At 45.4% G+C, this 19,868-nt stretch overlaps 1 protein-coding gene and 2 long non-coding RNA genes across 6 annotated transcripts in view; all 3 read right to left on the bottom strand.

Moving 5' to 3' along the window:
• LOC114276085 (plastid transcriptionally active protein) overlaps positions 1 to 19,868 on the bottom strand; it is a 302,545-nt gene that overhangs the window by 129,982 nt on the left and 152,695 nt on the right. The window lies entirely within an intron of this gene.
• LOC145790953 (uncharacterized) overlaps positions 1 to 19,868 on the bottom strand; it is a 215,388-nt gene that overhangs the window by 43,176 nt on the left and 152,344 nt on the right. The gene's annotated exons all lie outside the window — the stretch shown is intronic.
• Positions 1,285 to 2,132, bottom strand: LOC145790254 (uncharacterized). The gene is made up of 3 exons (XR_014328938.1): positions 2,032 to 2,132; positions 1,743 to 1,904; positions 1,285 to 1,649 (listed from the first exon to the last, which is right to left on the bottom strand). It is a non-coding gene; the product is annotated as an uncharacterized LOC145790254 (long non-coding RNA).

Genomic DNA, 19,868 nt, shown 5'->3' with positions numbered 1-19,868 from the left:
GTTATATCTTAGTAAGTTGAGTTGTTTAGTTTGTTGCGTCGGTTCACTACCTGACTTGGTGATTACACAACACGCATTACCACTCAAATTCATTCTTATGCAAAGTAAATGATGCGATACGATGCTAAAAGTTCAAAATACAAACACCTTTCCAAAAGCTATTTCATTTCATCATGCTTTACAACAAATAAAGGTACAAGTTTTACAAAAATAAAACTGCCTAACAATGTGCAAAGTGCTACAAACTACTAGTAAAAGAAAAATAAAGCAGGAAATAGCAACATCAAAAGCCTCGGGAGCGGGAACGAGAAGCACGCCTCGTCCTCTTTTGCGGGACGACCTCCACACCATCATCTGAGTCGGAGCTGTCATCCTCAGGGTCCTCCTCAGCCTCGCCTCTATTCCCCGAGCCAAAATCGGAGCCTCCCTCCTCAACAGATGTCTCGAACTGACAGTCGGTAGCCTCCTCCTCCTCCTCATCAGGCTCCACTTCCACAACATGAGCCCTGCGTCTGCGGACAGGCCCTCCTCGAGCTCCTCGATAAGGCCTAGATGGCCCGACTCCTCGGGAAGGCCGAGATGACCCCGCCCCCGAAAAGGCTCAGATGGCCCAGCTCCCCAATGAGGCCCAGGTGGCCTGGCCTGCGGCTGACCGGACCATGTAGGCATCTGGAAACAAGGAGTTCAAATCAAATACATCAGTCCAAACATATACATCGGATACAGATATAAGCAAAGGCTACATGAAGTGCGTGCATGTAAATACAGTGTACAAGTGGGGTATGTGGCAGATGTGCTCTACACAAGTAGTCTATCGATGCAGTAGAAATCAGCATGTCATCAGAAGTATGATAAATGCCAGAAAACTGAAGGGTACCTGAATGCCCGCGACAGACAACTGTGCCTCCCTGCGTAGGACCATGCCCTCGAGCGTGGCCACCAGCCCAACCACTTCCTCCATGTACCCTCGCGATGGCTGCAAAAATGAGCTCATAATCATCAGTGAACAGAAGGGTGTCTAAACATCTGAATGATGAATGAAAAGTGGAGCATACCGGCGGTGAGTCCGGATCAATGGCATATCGATCACTGGGCATCAGAGTCTCTAGTGGGATCGGGGTCGGAGAGCTAGCCCCATACTGCCATGCCATCAACTCAGTGGGCATATCTGGCCATCCGACATGAGGATGAATCGACGGAGCCGAAGGAGCTGGTCTACTCCCACCTCTAGATGTGCCAGGCCGGCTAGAAGAAGGGATGTCTGTAGCTCGAGCCCGAGCCTGGTCCGAGGATGACATACCGGCAGGTCTCATCATCGGAATACGAGCTTCTGTCAATGGAGGCATCAAATATATGTGACGATAGGTGGCGTAGTCCCCCTCCGCAACATATAGCAAAGCATCGCTGCCCAGCATGGCGCCGACTACCTCTGAGTAAGAGAGCCTGTCAGCGGTCCGCATACTAGCTGGAGGTACCGCGGGAACATCCTGAGAAAGATACCCCCGTACCTGGCGCAGAAAGCGCTCCCCCAGGAACCAGACTCTGCCAACTGGCCCTTCGAGCAGGACCCTATACCGGGAGATGCCTGACGCTCCGGTATACTGAAGTAGGAGATCATCACCCAGGGGCGCCCAAGGCTGCCAAGTAATCTGCGGATGATAAATGTATAAACCAATCAGAAAACGAGAATATACAGAGCAAGTCAAAGATGAAAATGAAAAGAACTGAAAGTTCTGAAGTACCTCTGAGTGTCGCACAGTGTCGAAGTACTGTCGCAGGCGAACCAGGGTCTCTCGAGGCCTCGCCCGGTGCGGGCCCTCAAATATCAATGAATATGGGGTCACGGGAATCCCCACCACCTCCAGCTCTGGGGCTAACGATGGGAAGTATACATAAGCCCATAGCTGAGAAAAGCAGTGCAGAATGTAAGTACGAAATGCTGAGAGCAAAATGCAGACTGTAAAAGTGCGCTGTATGTGCAATGTACAAGTAATGAAGAGCAGAAATGTAAATCAAGGGGACAGAAAGTACCTCCCAAGCTCTCCAGTAGCCGCCAAGCAAATCGCCCCGCCCGCGGGAGGTCGCGCTCATGTAAAAATAAAGGGTAGCCAAGCCGGCGCCACCCCAATCATATCTCTGGACCTGTGATAGGTTGACTAGAGCGCTCAGCAGGTATAGCCCAATGGTGTTCCCTCTGTCGGCGAACAGGGTAGTCCCGAAGAGGAACATCAGGAAACCACGGGCGTACTGCTCTGTCTCCTCGGGAGTCTCGGGCACCATCTCTGCCCGTCGAAAATGGGAGGAGAACCAAGTATATCGGACTCTCCCAGAGACCCTGTCAACGGGTGGGCAAGCCCCCAGTAAATACATCCAAGCGGCCTCCCACTCGCCCATATCCTCATCGTAGGGGATGGCCCAACCTCCGACATCAAGGCCGGTCAATACAGCAAAGTCAAAAGGGGTCATAGTCATGTCCCCGGTAGCAGAGAAATGAAAGGAATTGGTGGTGTCCCACCATCTCTCTACCAGAGCTGCCATCAAGGTCCTCCTGGCAGGACAGCGTGACAACCCGACACAGAATGGGCCAAACCCCGCCAAGTCTACTAAGTCTCTGACGCCCTCCGGGAGCTCAGCATACCAATCCCGCGCCATGGTGGAACCATATCCTCGCACACTGCGGGAACCACCCTGCATTCAGAATGAATATATGTGTCAATAATAAGATGAAATGGGCTGTATGCCAATGATAATGAAATGGGCTGTGTGCCGAAGAAATGAAATGGGCTGTGTGCCGATGAAATGAAATGGGCTGTGTGCCGATGAAATGAACTGGGCTGCGTGCCAATGGAATGAGATCGGCTATGTGCCGATGAAGTGAAATAAGCTGCATACAAATAAAATGAAGTAGTCGTGTGTTCAGAAGTGAAGTGTACGGACTATGTGTTCAGTATAATCAACTTTCAGTTAATTTGTGGGCTGCGTGTTCACTATCTACCTGGGCTGCGTGTTCAGAAAATTTTGAAATTTGGGCTGCGTGTTCAACTTTCAGTTTAATTGTGGGCTGCGTGTTCACTATCTACCTGGGCTGCGTGTTCAGAAAAATTTGAATTTTGGGCTGCGTGTTCAACTTTCAGTTTAATTGTGGGCTGCGTGTTCACTATCTACCTGGGCTGCGTGTTCAGAAAAATTTGAATTTTGGGCTGCGTGTTCAACTTTCAGTTAATTTGTGGGCTGCGTGTTCACTATCTACCTGGGCTGCGTGTTCAGAAAAATTTGAATTTTGGGCTGCGTGTTCAACTTTCAGTTAATTTGTGGGCTGCGTGTTCACTATCTACCTGGGCTGCGTGTTCAGAAAATTTTAAATTTTGGGCTGCGTGTTCAACTTTCAGTTTAATTGTGGGCTGCGTGTTCACTATCTACCTGGGCTGCGTGTTCAGAAAATTTTGAAATTTGGGCTGCGTTTTCAACTTTCAGTTTAATTGTGGGCTGCGTGTTCACTATCTACCTGGGCTGCGTGTTCAGAAAATTTTGAATTTTGGGCTGCGTGTTCAACTTTCAGTTTAATTGTGGGCTGTGTGTTCACTATCTACCTGGGCTGCGTGTTCAGAGAATTTGAATTTTGGGCTGCGTGTTCAACTTTCAGTTAATTTGTGGGCTGCGTGTTCACTATCTACCTGGGCTGCGTGTTCAGAGAATTTGAATTTTGGGCTGCGTGTTCAACTTTCAGTTAATTTGTGGGCTGCGTGTTCACTATCTACCTGGGCTGCGTGTTCAGAGAATTTGAAGTTTGGGCTGCTTGTTCAACTTCCATTTAAAGTGTGGGCTGTGTGTTCACTTTCGAATTCGGGCTGTGTGTTCGACAAATCAGTGTTTGAGCCATGTGTTTTAATGTGGGCTGTGTGTTCGCAATTAATTAATGAACCGAGTGTTCAGAAATTTGAATGTTGAAACTACATGTTCAAAGATGTAAGGAAAGTACTATGTCACAAGCTAAATGTTTAAGCATGGCAAGGGTGCGAAATGTAAAATACAGAAGATGAGGTAAATACCTCTGGGGCCTCGTGAGAGAGATGCTGCTCCGGCTCTCTGAGAAGCAGATCCGCGGGTGCTCTCTCGTCAAAACTGGTAAAATGACGGAAAACGGCACGAGGGAGGACGTGCGCTGCCGGACGGTACCTCTCGGGCATGAAAGGTCGGGTCCTCGGAGGTAGAGTCATAGGATCGAAATCGTCCCCAGCACCCAGAAAACCTCCACCGTGAGGAGAATTGCCCGCCATTTTCAAGAATCTGCAAAAGGGGAGCAAAAATGAGCAAAATGAGCAAAAATTGGAAAAAGTCAAACAAAAGTCAACTCTCGGGAAATAAAAAGTCAACAAAAGTCAACTCCCGAGAAAATATTCTAAATATTAAGATGAACTTACCTCAAGTGGTGAAAATGCAAAAAGAAGCTCCGAAGCCGGAATTTAATCGCTCCAAAGTGTTTAAAACTAAGTGTTTTTACGAAAACAATTTGCGCGAGGCGTTGGAAAACGCGCGTAAAACTCAAAACTGGAAAGAAAAGTGTTGAAAGAGGTAAGAAATGAAGTGAGGTTCGGCTGCCATTTATAGGCCTCAAGCCTTGGGTGAAAAGGCATGCAAAAAGGAGGGGAAAAGACCAAAATGCCCCTGGAAAAAGGGCATGGCCGGCCGGCCTCTAATTCTAGCTGGCCAGCCATCTGCTTTTTGCAGAAATGACCGGCCAGCCATCTACTTTAATGGAAACCGGTTAGACACCCCCCCTTGGGAAGATAAGTGGCCGGCCATGCTCTCCACATGCTCACCTAGCTCTCTGCAAATTTTGAGGAAGATCGGAGTTCCCGGGACCTGAAAAAGTTCAAGAAAAGTACACTTCCGGTCGCGAAATTGCTCCGTCGGGACTTCGGTTTCAAGTTCTGACATGTGTCTCATCATCATTCATCGAAATCAAAGTGTATTCTTTTTGAATGAGTCGTAACCTTTCAAAGAAGCAGATCTGAGGCCGTGATCGAGTTACCTTTGCCGAAACACGTTTTTCCGTACTCGTTGTTTCACGGCAAATGAACACCCTGATTCATACTCATTTTGTACTATCATGCACATATCTTGCATTCTCATGGGCATACTCACATTGTCATGTACATTTCTTGATATCGGCATACCTCCGTGTTTGAGCATATGTTGTCACGCATGTTCCGTTCTTGCATTGCGATACATTCACTCACCGGCACTGCGTATGTTGAACTTTCGGAATCACATCAAATATATGTTGTTAGCATATTGTACTTGTTGCAATTTCTCTCTTTTGCAGGCACGATATTGTATGTACGGTTCAATTGAGGCTGGTGCGACCAAACGAATCGCGCATGTATCGTATCTTCTCCGTGTGAGACATGGCGGGGATTGAATAATCCTCCGCATGCTTAACTGCATGAAATGTAGTTGTTGCTTTGCATTCTTGCTTAAAACTGTTGCATCTATTTGCGAATACTTGCTTCATTACAGCTTGCTGCATTTGCATAATCATAGGGTTACCTTCGGCTTCTTGCATATCATTTGCATTTTGCCCCCTGCCTGCGGGCATGCCTGCGGGCACATCTCTGTCTATCTTGTATGTTTGTCTGAGTCTTCGGCCTTGTCAAAAATAGGTCGTCTCTGGGCTTTGACATTCACTCCCGTCACTTGTGACTTCCGAGTTCTGTCAAAGAGGGGCAACTGTAGACACCCCATTTTTGACCGACCTTAAGACTCAGACGTCACCGATTGAGCGCTTGGTGATGTTGCATAATGTGCTCGTTCAGAAGTTTCAGAGTCGCGGCCGTAAGCCCTGCCTCTGGACTTCCGAACCCTTTTCTGTGCCTTGTCTCGGTTTGCGAACCAGACTCGATTTTCTCTGTTTCTTTTCCTGAAGGGAGGGAGAGGTCTCGTAGACCATCTCTCAATGTCCGTAGGCTACATTTGGTGGCCGTAGGCCATTTTGCCCATTTCGGAGTCCGGTTCTCGGTTTTCGGAGCCGTCAGGCCGTGTGCCTCGGTTCGGGACCGCTTAACCATTTCCTATTGCTCTGATTTTTGGCATACATCCTATTTCATCCATTTTGAGGGACACTGGGGGCTGAGAAACCCACTTCGAGGTCGAATACAATTTTCGGTGCTTAACAGCCCATTTTCGAGACCCCGAACTGCGTGTTTTGGCTTCGGAACATTCGTTTTGCAACGGGTTTCGCTCATTTTTGGCAGGTACCTCTGTTTTATCACAGGGAAGGTCACTGAAGGGTGGGAGGCCAGCAATTGTTGCAGCAACCAATTATTTCTCTTCCGGAGCCTCCCGGCGCCCGTTTTTCGCACTTCCGGGCTAATGTTGAATACCTTAGAGCTAGTGTTGCCAACTTTCAACCACATATCTGTGATGTACACATCTGGGAGGCCACTAAAAGTTGGTGGCCGGCCATTAAGGTCACTTGACCCTTTTGACCCCTTTCTTCCGGGCTAATGTTGAACCCCTTGGACCTTTTTTCTTGAACTTTGAACCACATATCTGTGATGTACACACCTGAGAGGCCCCTAAAAGTTCATGGCCGGCCAGTAAGTCAACTTGACCCTTTTGACCCCCTCTTTCCGAGCCATTGTTGAACCCCTTGGGCCCACTTTCTTGGAATTTCAATTACATGGTTGTGTTGTACACACATAGGGCTACCTCCCCAATATCTGGCCGGCCAGAAAAGCTCCTTGACCCTTTTGACCCCTAGCCGGACGGCTAGGGGGTATGGCCGGCCGGCCACCTCCAGCAAAAGTATGAGGCCGGCCAGCTTCCTTGCACTGTACCCTTTCCAGCTGTGGGGCAATATCCCCTAGATATTTTCTGTATCCGGGGGATATTTTGGGAGAGAGTTATGCTCTCCAATTCACCCCCCTTTTACACCCCTTTCTTGAGCTTATAACCAGCTGAGGGTCTTCTTCTTGAGGGTTAGAAAAATTCCTCTCCAAGCAAAAACCCTAAACTCCATTGTCTTCTTCTTCAATTCTTCAAAAAACCCCAAGTCCATAACCTTCATTCCTTCTACACCACCAAGCTCTACCACCACCATCTCATTTCCAGCAGCAAGGAGGGATTCTTGAAGGCTAAAGAAGCTGCAAATCCATCCAAAAAGCAACAAAAGCTTGGATCTTCAAGGGTAAGTTACACTTTGATCCTTTTGACCCTTTTCCTTGATCTATTTCTAAGCCTCATTTCTTTTTGGTTTCAAGCTTCGGCCCTAACTGAAAAGGGCCATATTTTGAGCTCATCTTCACTTCTCATTAAGGGCTCAACCCTGTTTGAGCCCTCCATAATACACTTGCTTCATTGATCATCTTGTATGTCATAGTTTTGCATGCTATTTTTGACCCATGAGCAATTTATTTTCGAGCATGTTGTAAACTGATATAAGACATATTTTGAGCCTCTCTTCAACATTGGAGAAGGGCTCAACATTGTTTGGTGTTTCCATATGTCACTTGTAGTTATATCCCCTATTTGGCCCCATTTTTGCATAAATTAGTAGCCCTCTTTGCTTCTGTTTTTGGACCTTGGTCCGAACTGAAAGTGGTCTTATTTTGGCCTATACTTCATGTTTCATTCACACTTTTTTTCTGTTTGGTGATTATTTTATATACTTCATGTTATAGCACCTTTTGAGCCTTGTTTTGCATCACATTTTTAGCATGTTTGTATACTGATTTGAGGTCTGCCATATACTGTAAATGTTCATATTTTTGGTTCATCTTCAGTGTTATAGAAGGAAATTTTTCAGTTTGAGTTTTGCTTATACCACTTGCTTCATTACCCCTCTTTTGGCCCCTATTCTTGCATGCTATTTTTGCCATACCTATACTTGCTGTTTGGCCATGTTCATAACTATGAAAGTGCATATTTTGGGACTGTCTAGCTTCTGTCTTTGCATTGCATGTCCATATTGTGCATGTTTGGCATGGCTATAGGCCATTTCGGGTGCCTAATGTTGCATTTCGGGACAATTTCATGCATTTGGTATCATTTCGCTACATTTCGGGACTGTTTTTCCCCATATTTTGTTGCTGAAATTCTGTTAGTATGCTTGCACATCACTTTTGCCATGTTGCATTGCATTTCAGCATCGCCTCGGTTTGCGTACCTGTGTGCACGCATTTCGAGGCACTCCATTTTTATCCGACGGCATCCGATGTGAGTGTGGCTGAGGCTCACTCATGTTGGTATAAGCCCATTTGTCATTTTCATGTCATTTTAGCATCGCCTCGGTTTGCGTGCCTGTGTGCACGCATTTCGAGGCACTCTATTTTTATCCGACGGCATCCGATGTGAGTGTGGCTGAGGCTCACTCATGTTGGTATAAGCCCATTTGTCATTTCCATGTCATTTTAGCATCGCCTCAGTTTGCGTGCCTGTGTGCACGCATTTCGAGGCACTCTATTTTTTATCCGACGGCATCCGATGTGAGTGTGGCTGAGGCTCACTCATGTTGGTATAAGCCCATTTGTCATTTCCATGTCATTTTAGCATCGCCTCGGTTTGCATGCCTGTGTGCACGCATTTCGAGGCACTCCATTTTTATCCGACGACATCCGATGTGAGTGTGGCTGAGGCTCACTCATGTTGGTATAAGCCCATTTGTCATTTCCATGTCATTTTAGCATCGCCTCGGTTTGCGTGCCTGTGTGCACGCATTTCGAGACACTCTATTTTTATCCGACGGCATCCGATGTGAGTGTGGCTGAGGCTCACCCATGTTGGTATAAGCCCATTTGTCATTTCCATATCATTTATCATCGCCTCGGTTTGCGTGCCCGTGTGCACGCACTTCGAGGCATCTCATTTTCGTTGTATTTATCATCGCCTCGGTTTGCGTGCCCGTGTGCACGCACTTCGAGGCATCTCATTTTCATTGTATTTATCATCGCCTCGGTTCGCGTGCCTGTGTGCACGCACTTCGAGGCATCTCATTTTCATTGCATTTATCATCGCCTCGGTTTGTGTGCCCGTGTGCACGCACTTCGAGGCATCTCATTTTCACCGCATTTATCATCGCCTCGGTTTGCGTGCCCGCGTGCACGCACTTCGAGGCATCTCATTTTCATTGTATCTGTCATCGCCTCGGTTTGCGTGTCCGTGTGCACGTACTTCGAGGTATCTCATTTTCATTGTATCTGTCACCGCCTCGGTTCGCGTGCCCGTGTGCACGCACTTCGAGGCATCTCATTTTCAGCATTCTGTCATTTTCTCGATTTGCGTGCCCGTGTGCACGCATTTCGAGGCATCTCATTTCCATAGCATTCTGTATGTTAGGATTATATCTTAGTTGCATTTCATGCATATCATGCATATTGCATCATGTTCGGAATAGGAGTTAGCTCGGGCACGGGAAACGAGGTACATTTCGTACTCCGAGTGACGGAATGTGTCTCAATTCCCCAGTCACCGACACTCCGGATTATCCATGATGGAGTTAGGTTTTAGCTGTAGTTTCATGTGCATTCATCCTATATTGAGTTGTGCATTTCGATTCCTCGGCCATTATGCCTCGGTATGCGCGATTGGTGGCACGAGGATCGAGACATGCATATATCTGTGCAAATACATTGCTATGCCCCTTTCCTGCTCTCTGTTGCAGCGAAATCAGGAATCAACAACCTTTTGGAACTTGGCACGCATTTCAAGAACAGGTGTAAACAGAGGCTAATTGGGGCATTCCGGTGGATTTCCGCGCAAGACAACCCGGACATGCATCATCCATCAGAAGCAAGGCAGTCCCTGGCTTGCACGCCAGTTTTATTTGCTTTCTTAGTTAATTCATTAATTAATTAGGATTTTGTAATATTTCGGACTGTAATATTCTTTTATTCGGGACTGTAATATTCGGACTGTATTATTTATTCGGACCCTCTGTGCGAGGGCATAACTGTAATAAGTGTGCGTGAGTGTGATGTATGCCTTCCAACCTCACGTCTTTCTCCCTTTTATTTATCCGCTTTTGATGGTTAGATTAGGGCATGTCTAAATTAGCATACAGTATGACAGCATGTTTGCATCATTCATCTGTATTGCATGCACCGGGCTCGGCGTATCATACTAACTGCATTGTACTTTCAATTTCAAAGTTGAAAACATGATAGCTGTAGCATCTCATATACCATCTTAGAATAGCCGAGCCTACTATAATTGCATTTTTGCATGTGTTGCATTAGGCATTTCTGTATACTTAGGATTCATGCATGATTTCTAATAAGTGTCTATTTTGGCTTGGAGTACTCGGTGAGTTTTTATGCTTTAGCATCCTTGCATGCGTGTGAGTGAATGCCATGATAGCATGCTTACCATGAGGCTATGTGCTTATTTGATATAACTGCCTGAATGCCTGTGGGTGAAGGCTGAGTTACTTAAATTGGAATAAATCATCAAATGTTTTAAACTTACCTGCGGGTAGCAAACCACTTTCAAAAACAAACATGAAATGTTTTGTTCCAATTCGGGCGATCCAGTCTATATTTATATGCTGTGCGCATCACATAGTAACCTAGGCTAATAAACCGGATAAGAACTCACAATGTTTTCAAGAATTGATATCATGCTTAGTAGAGGCCGGTCTATGACCGGGCGAGCGGGGGTGCTCACGAAGTGACCTTCCCCAATCGTACCCAAGTTCCCGAGCCGAGGCAACTTTGGTGATGACGGACACGTGGCCTTTTGGCACCGAGTCAGGGTTTCCTAAATTTCCCAAAATAAAATATTTAGGTGGCGACTCTGTATCTGGCAAAGCAGTCCATGTTTGGCACTACTTTTTTTTAAAAATTAGTTTCTCAAAAACGATTTGCCGGATTTGGACTCTTTGGTTCAGATTAGGAACCGTGACATTTAAGAGTCCGAGCTGTAGTGACCCCAAATGAACAGAACGGGAGCTAAACCCTCCCGGGGCGTTCGGGGGACGTCTACACCCTTATTCGGTGACTTCTCTCCATCTCGATTCTTCTTTCTTGTTGGCCTAATTGACAAATTGGAGCAAAATTGAAACCCTAATCGACAAATTGGGACTTTTATATGGGATTGGGGCAAAACGATGTCGTTTTGGGACAAAAAATGAAGGTTTTCGTTAGTCCATCAAACGAATATAGACAGGGGATAATTTTTGACATGGAAGTAACATTAGGGTTTAAATTGATAAAATTAAAATTCTGGGGTTTAAATTAAAAAACACGCAAAATCCTGAGGTTTTTATTTATTTATTTTTTATAATTTGCCCAAAAAAATAAAAATAAAAATTTAATCATACAAAAAACTACTCTAAAAATCTAGATTCTGGTCAATGACCGCTACAACATATAAGAGTTTTTTTAGACCAAATTTTTTGGTCTTTAAAAATGAAAATTTTGTTGTAAAAGACATTGAGGGACCAATTTCTATCGACGTTAAGATAGTGACTAAAAGGCCGTTCCAAAAAAGTCAAAAACAAAGTTTTTAGCGACAAAATTTTGAAAATGCCGTTAACAAATACGCTTTTAGGGACAAAATAATTTGTCTAAAAAATGTTTATTTTTAAGACAAAAAACTTTGTCCCAAAAAGATAACAATTCATGACCAATATCCAATTTTTGTTACTAAAAATATAATAATGACACTTTTTGCAATAAAAATATTTAGTCCTTAAAAAATAATTGTTTTTAAATTTTGATCTCTAAAATTTTAATTTTTTGTTGTGGGCATATATGGCAATGAATTCGTTTGGGAAGTGGGTTGGCTTTTTGGTTAAGAATTTTTTGACTTTTTAAACTTTTTGTGAGAGAAAGAATGTAATGATTATGGGTTAGATGTGACATTTTATTTTATGAGACTAAAAAATCTATTTTAATTTTTTGTGATTAAAATAGTCTCAAACCCAATCAACCCAAGTTGCCAAACGAAGGCAATGTAATTTTCATTTGAAACCTGCAAGTAATTCTGAATCCTCTCTGTAGACATCCTCGAACGCCCCGGGAGGGTGAGTCCCGTTCCGTTCATTTGGGGTCACTACAGCTCAGGACTCTTAAATTGTCACGGTTCTAAGTCTGAACCAAAGAGTCCAAATCCGGCAAATCGTTTTGAGAAAAACAGATTTTTAGAAAAGAAGTGCCAAACATGGACTGCTTTGCCAGATACAGAGTCGCCACCTAAATATTTTATTTTTGGGAAATTTAGGAAACCCTGACTCGTTGCCTAAGGCCACGTGTCCGTCATCACCAAAGTTGCCTCGGCTCGGGAACTTGGGTACGATTGGGGAAGGTCACTTCGTGAGCACCCCCGCTCGCCCGATCAAAGATCGGCCTCTACTAACCATGATATCAAGTTTTGAAAACATTATGTGTTCTTATTCCGGTTATTAGCCTAGATTTACTATGTGATGCGCACAGCATACAAGTATAGACTGGATCGCCTGAATTGGAACAAAACATTTCATGTTTGTTTATTTGAAAATGGTTTGATGGTGCTACTAGCAAGTAGGCTAAGACATGGATTTGCCACCCTCGAGTGGGCTTAGAAAACATGGTTTTGCCACTATCTAGTGGGCTTAAAACTCACAGTTGATGATTTGTACCAATCCAAATAACCCAACATTCACCCACAGGCATTCAGGCAGTTTATATCACATAAGCACATAGCCTCATGGTAAGCATGCTATTCATGGCAGTCACTCACACGCATGCAAGGATGCTAAAGTATAAAACTTACCGAGTACTCCAAGCCAAAAAAGAAGCTAATTAGAAATCCATGCATGATCCTAATTATACCGAAGTGCCTAATGCAACACATGCAAAAATGCAACTATAGCAGGCCCGACTATTCTAAACATGGCATATGAAATGCTACAACTAACATGTATTCAATTTGGAATTAAAAATACAATGCAGTTAGTATGATGCGCCGAGCCCGGTGCATGCAAGACAGATGAATGAATGCAAACATGCCATCATACTGTATGCTAATTGAAACATGCCCTAATCTAACCATCATAAGCGGGTAAATAAAAGGAAGAAAGACGTGGGGTTGGAAGACATACATCACACACACGCACACTTATTACAGTATTGCCCTCGCGCAGAGGGTCCGAATAAATAGTACAGTCCAAATAATACAGTCCAAAATAATACAAAAATCCTAATTAATTTACAAATTAATCTAGGAATGCTATAAACTGGCATGCAAGCCAGGGACTGCCTTGACTCTGATGAATGATGTATGTTTGGGCTGCCTTGTGCGGAAATCCACCGGGATGCCCCAATTAGCCTCTATTTTGCAATTACTCTTGGAAAGCGCGTCAAGCTCCGGAAGGTTGCTAATTCTTGATTTGCTGCAACAGAGAGCAAAAAAGGGACATAGCAATGTATTTTCACGAATGTATGCATGCCTCGATCCTCGTGCCACCAATCACGCATCTCGATGCATGATGGCCGAGGGGTCGAATTGTGCAACTCAATATAGAATGAATGCACATGTAAACACAACAAAAACCTAACTCCATCATGGATAATCCGGAGTGTCGGTGACTGGGAATTGAGACACGTTCCGTCACTCGGAGTACGAAACGTACCTCGTTTCCCGTGCTCGGGCTAACTCCTATCCCAAGCATAATGCAGTATGCATGACATGCATGAATGCAACTAATATACAACCTAGCATGCATGATGCTATGAAATGGCATACACGATGGACGAGGTAACATGGCATACACAATGCGCTAACATACGGCCTAGCATACACAATGCTACGAAATGAAATGGCATACACAATGCACAATGGACTTACACCAACACAAGTGGACCTCAGCCACACTCGCATAAGAGGCCATTAGATGAAAATGAGACACTCGAAATGCGTGCACACATGCACGTAAACCGAGGACCGACCCTAAGGCACAAAATGCCACTCTAACAAGACATGGCAAGGCATGGAATATGGCATACAAGCATGCAAATTTCAGCGCTAAAATATGCCCCAAAACAGTCCCGAATCATGGCAATATAGCACCCGATGCATGAAATGGTCCCGAAATGCAAGATTAAGCACATGAAATGACTTGTAGCTACATCAAGCATGCATTATTTGCTTATTACATGTGAAGACAGATTCAAGGAAGTCCCAAAATAAGCATGTTTACAGTTTTAAGCAAGGCTAAACAGCAAATAAAAATAGAGCAAAACTAGCATGCAAAAAAAAGGCCCTAAATGGTAGATAAAGAAGCAACTCACAGCTTCTGACCCCAAACAGATTAGGGCCCTTCAACAATGTTGGAGAGGGGCCCAAAATATGATATTTTATAGTTTATAACAAACCCCAAAAACCAGCACAGGTATGGCTAAGATCTCATGCAAGAAAAGGGCCAAAAGATGGACAAAGAAGCAAGTAGTGGTTGCTGGCCTCAAACACAAAAGGGCCCTTCAACAATGTTGAAGAGGGGCAAAAAATAATGTATTTTACAGTTGATGGCCAGACCCAAAACAGTATGCATGCAAGCCTAAAATACTACTCAAAATAAGGCCCAAAAGAGAGATATAACACAAAGTATATAAAGGATGCCTCAAACAGTGAAAGACCCTTAATGAAACATGAATATGGGGTCAAAATAAGGCCATTTGTAGTTCGGACCAGAACCCAAAAACAGAAGCGAAAGAGGCTAACAAATCATGCAAAAATATGGCCAAAAGAGAGATATAAAGGCAAGTAGAAGATAGAAGCCTCAAAAAGCAATGAGCCCTTCAAAAATGTTGAAGAAGGGCTCAAAATAAGCTACTTTTCAGTTCATGACAGAGCTCAAAACAGTTTATACATAGGCCAAAAATACTACACAAGAAGATGGCATACAAGGGAGATAATGAAGAAGATGGCATACAAGGGAGATAATGAAGCAAGTGCAACAAGGAGGCCTCAAACAGTGAGAGGCCCTTAAACAAAAGTGAAAAGGAGCTCAAAATAAGCCTAGTTCCAGTTAGGGTCGGAGCCCAAAACAGCAAGCAAATAAGGCTTAGAAAGGATGCAAAATATGGACCAAAAAGAGGGAAATAGAGCTTACCCTTGTAGACTAAACTTTGGCACCCTTTTGGCTTGAGATGCAGCACTCCTAGGCCTTGAAGAACAACCTCCAGCTGCTGGAATGAAGGATGGAAGGGTGGGGCTATGGGTTGGTGAAGAAATGGTGTAGGGTTTGAGAGGTTTGAAGCTTGGAAGAGAGGGAGATGGAGGTGTATGTATGCAAAGCTCTTAGGGCAATTTTGTAACCCTAATAATAGAGCTGGAGCCCCTGTTATATAGGCAAAAGGGGGGGGGGAAAGGGGGGAAAAATGGAGGGAAAACCAGCCAAGTTTCCCTCCAAAAAGCAGCCCCCTGGATACAGATTCTGGAGGGAAAACAGATGCATGTCTGCACTGTAGATGATGTAAGGATTCTGGCCGGCCAGCTATCTAGGTTTCAGGTGGCCGGTCGGCTACTTCCCATGGCCGGCTGGCCAAGGGTCAAAAGGGTCAAGTGTGATTAATGGCCGGCCACCATAGAAAGAGAGCCTCTGATGTGTGCACAACACAACCCTGTGGTTAAACACTGAAAAAAGTGAACCAGGAGAGAGAACAACCCACTTCAAGGAGGGGTTCAAAAGGGTCAGAAAGGGTTACTGGCCGGCCACCAAATATTGGTGGCTTCCCAGATGTGTACATCACAAATATGGGGTTTAGGGTTCAAGAAAATGGCCCAAGGGTGTTCAACATTGGCTTTGAAGTGAGGAAAATCGGGTGACGGAGGGCGATGAAGGGATAAAGTTGACTGACAGAACAATTACTGGCCTCCCACCCTTCTACGGCCTTCTTACCAATGAAACAGAGGTCCCTGCCAAAAAATGAACCCAAACCGATGCAGAATGAAGGTTCGGGGGCCGAAACGCGCAGCCCGAGACCCCGAAAACCAGCTGTTAGGCACCGGGAGTGGTGTTCGACCATGAAGTTGGTCTCTCGGACCCCAGTGTCCCTCAAAAGGGAGCAAATAAGACGTATGCCAAAAACTGGAGCAAACAGAGATGGTTAAGCGGTCCCGAACCAAGGCACACAGCCAACGGCCTCGAAAAACCGGAAACCGGACTCCAAACAGGCAAAATGGCCTACGACTACGAAACGTAGCCTACGGCCACTGAGAGATGATCTACGAGATCTCTCCCTCCCTTCGGGAAGAGAAAACAGAGAAAACAGAGCCTGGTTCGCAAACCGAGGCAAAACACAAAAGAGTCCGGAAGTCCGGAGGCAAGGCTCGCAGCCGAGACTCTGAAACTTCTGAACGAGCACAATATGCAATATCACCGAGCGCTCAACTGGTGACGTCTGAGTCTCCAGGTTGGTCAAAAATGGGGTGTCTACAGTTGCCCCTCTTTGACAGAACTCGAAAGTCATAAGTGACGAGAGTGAATGTCAAAGCCCAGAGACGACCCATTTTTGACAAGGCCGAAGACTCAGACAAACATACAAAATAACACAGATGTGCCCGCAGGCAGGGGGCAAGATGCAAAATGATATGTAGGAAGATTTTGATATTTGGACTTATATGCTACGCGAAGCCGGTTTGAAAATTGGACTTATACGCTACGCGAAGCCGGTTTGATAATTGGACTTATACGCTACGCGAAGCCGGTTTGAAAATTGGACTTACACGCTACGCGAAGCCAGTTTGAAAATTGGACTTATACGCTACGCGAATCCGGTTCGAAAATTGAGGATTCATGCAATGCACTGTAATGTAGTGGCCAAAATGCAATGTAATAGCTAAGAGGTAAAGGTACCTTACAGGGGCAATTGGCAATGACTTACCTCATGTTGCTAGGGATCTTTTGCTTCTCCTTGGTTGAACCGCAGGTACTACTTTTCTCCCTGACTATGGTCGCAGCTTTCCCTATTCTCCAACAGGGTGGCAGACTAGGTTGGATCAGTATCCAGAATTGAGGTGCATACAGATGCTATCTCAATCTATGGGGCTTCCATACAGATTTCAAGTCGAGGATATATCCCTGGGTATTTAAACCAGACTTTAGTCTCAGAAATCCCGAACCTTTGCGTTCTAGGCATAAGCCATTGGAACTCTAGTTTCCACCGTCTCAGTTGGTCTCCTAGGAACTCACCGCAAACACAGGTAGGTGGCTATACCAGACCACCAGAAGTCGTTCGGGCACGACAAACACCAAAGGAATTGCACCTTTAGAGGATTTAAGGTCTCCTAGACCGGAAAGTGCATAAGACGGTGCGAATAAATGCAAGTGCAATGCGCAAAACAACGCGAATGATGATGCAGGATTTAAGGTCTACTTAGACTGGAGGATTTAAGGTCTCCTAGACCAGTTGAGTGCACAAGACAGTGTGAAACAGGTAAGGTGCGCAAGATAGCGTGAGTATAAATTGCACCAAACAGTGCGATGCATAAAACAGCGCAGTAAAATGCATGCACAATGCAAGTAATGGTCATAGCACAAAATAGTGCGATGAGATGCATGCACAATGCAAGACTTAGCACATAGCTCGTTTTTGGGCACACAGGTCCTTTTCGGGCACACAGCTCCTTCTTTGGGCACACAGCTCCTTCTTTGGGCACACAGCTCCTTCTTTCGGGCACACAGCTCGTTTTCGGGCACACAGCTCCTTCTTTGGGCACACAGCTTATTTTCCGGGCACACAGCACTTTTTCGGGCACACAGCTCCTTTTCCGAGCACGCAGCTCATTTCTTCGAGCACGCAGCTCATTTCTTCGGTTTGCATTTTTGAACACACAGCTTAAGCACTTGAATTTCCGAACACGCAGCTCATACTTTTTGTCGTGAACATGCAGCCCACACTTTTTGAAATCTGAACACACCGCTCAAACTTTTGAATTTCTAAACACGCAGCCCAATTTGATTGTGAACACGCAGCACACCCTGATTGAAAGTTGAACACGCAGCCCAAACTCTTGAATTTCTGAACACGCAGCCCAAACTTTTGAAATCTGAACTTACAGCCCAAATTTTAAGGTGAACACACAGCACACACTGATTGAAAGTTGAACATGTAGCCCAAACTCTTGAATTTCTGAACACGCAGCCCAATTTGATTGTGAACACGCAGCACACCCTGATTGAAAGTTGAACACGCAGCCCAAACTTTTGAAATCTGAACTCATAGCCCAAATTTTAAGGTGAACACACAGCACACACGGATTGAAAGTTGAACACGCAGCCCAAACTTTTGAATTTCTGAACACGCAGTCCAAATTGAAGGTGAACACGCAGCCCACACTGATTGAGAGTTGAGCACGCAGCCCAAACACTGATTTTCTAAACACGCAGTCCAAATTGAAGGTGAACACGCAGCCCACACTGATTGAGAGTTGAGCACGCAGCCCAAACGCTGATTTTCTGAACATACAGTCCAAATTGAAGGTGAACACGCAGCCCACACTGATCGAGAGTTGAGCACGCAGCCCAAACGCTGATTTTCTGAACACACAGTCCAAATTGAAGGTGAACACGCAGCCCACACTGATTGAGAGTTGAGCACGCAGCCCAAACACTGATTTTCTGAACACGCAGTCCAAATTGAAGGTGAACACACAGCCCACACTGATTGAGAGTCGAGCACGCAGCCCAAACGCTGATTTTCTGAACACACAGTCCAAATTGAAGGTGAACACACAGCCCACACTGATTGAGAGTTGAGCACGCAACCCAAACACTGATTTTCTGAACACGCAGTCCAAATTGAAGGTGAACACACAGCCCACAATGATTGAGAGTCGAGCACGCAGCCCAAACGCTGATTTTCTGAACACACAGTCCAAATTGAAGGTGAACACGCCGCCCAAACACTGATTTTCTGAACACGCAGTCCAAATTGAAGGCGAACACGCAGCCCACACTGATTGAGAGTTGAGCACGCAGCCCAAACGCTGATTTTCTGAACACCCAGTCCAAATTGAAGGTGAACACGCAGCCCACACTGATTCAGAGTTGAGCACGCAGCCCACACACTGATTTTCTGAACACGCAGTCCAAATAGAAGGTGAACACCCAGCCCACACTGATTGAGAGTTGAGCACGCAGCCCAAACACTGACTTTCTGAACACGCAGTCCAAATTGAAGGTGAACACGCAGCCCACACTGATTGAGAGTTGAGCACGCTGCCCAAACGCTAATTTTCTGAACACACAGTCCAAATTGAAGGTGAACAGGCAACCCACACTGATTGAGAGTTGAGCACGCAGCCCAAACGCTGATTTTCTGAACACACAGTCCCAATTGAAAGTGAACACGCAGCCCACACTGATTGACAGTTGAGCACGCAACCCAAACACTGACTTTCTGAACACGCAGTCCAAATTGAAGGTGAACACGCAGCCCACACAGATTGAGAGTTGAGCACGCAGCCCAAACACAGATTTTCTAAGCACGCAGTCCAAATTGAAGGTGAACACACAGCCAAAACCAATTGAGAGTTGAGCACGCAGCCCAAACACTGACTTTCTGAACACGCAGTTGAAATTGAAGCTGAACACGCAGCCCACACGGATTGAGAGTTGAGCACGCAGTGCAAACGTTGATTTTCTGAACACACAGTCCAAATTGAAGGTGAACACGCAGCCCACACTGATTGAGAGCTGAGCATGCAGCACAAACACTGACTTTCTGAACACGCAGTCCAAATTGAAGGTGAACACGCAGCCCACACTGATTGAGGGTTGAGCACACAGGCCACACCCTGATTTTCTGAACACACAGTCCAAATTAAAGGTGAACACGCAGCCCACACTGATTGAGAGTTGAGCACGCAGCCCAAACGCTGATTTTCTG

The sequence above is a fragment of the Camellia sinensis genome, chromosome 5 (genome assembly GCF_055761805.1).
Source record: "Camellia sinensis isolate YWXY chromosome 5, ASM5576180v1, whole genome shotgun sequence".
Classification (NCBI taxonomy): domain Eukaryota; kingdom Viridiplantae; phylum Streptophyta; class Magnoliopsida; order Ericales; family Theaceae; genus Camellia; species Camellia sinensis.
Note: the sequence above shows the minus strand (reverse complement) of the source record. Positions and strands in the feature narration are given on the sequence as shown.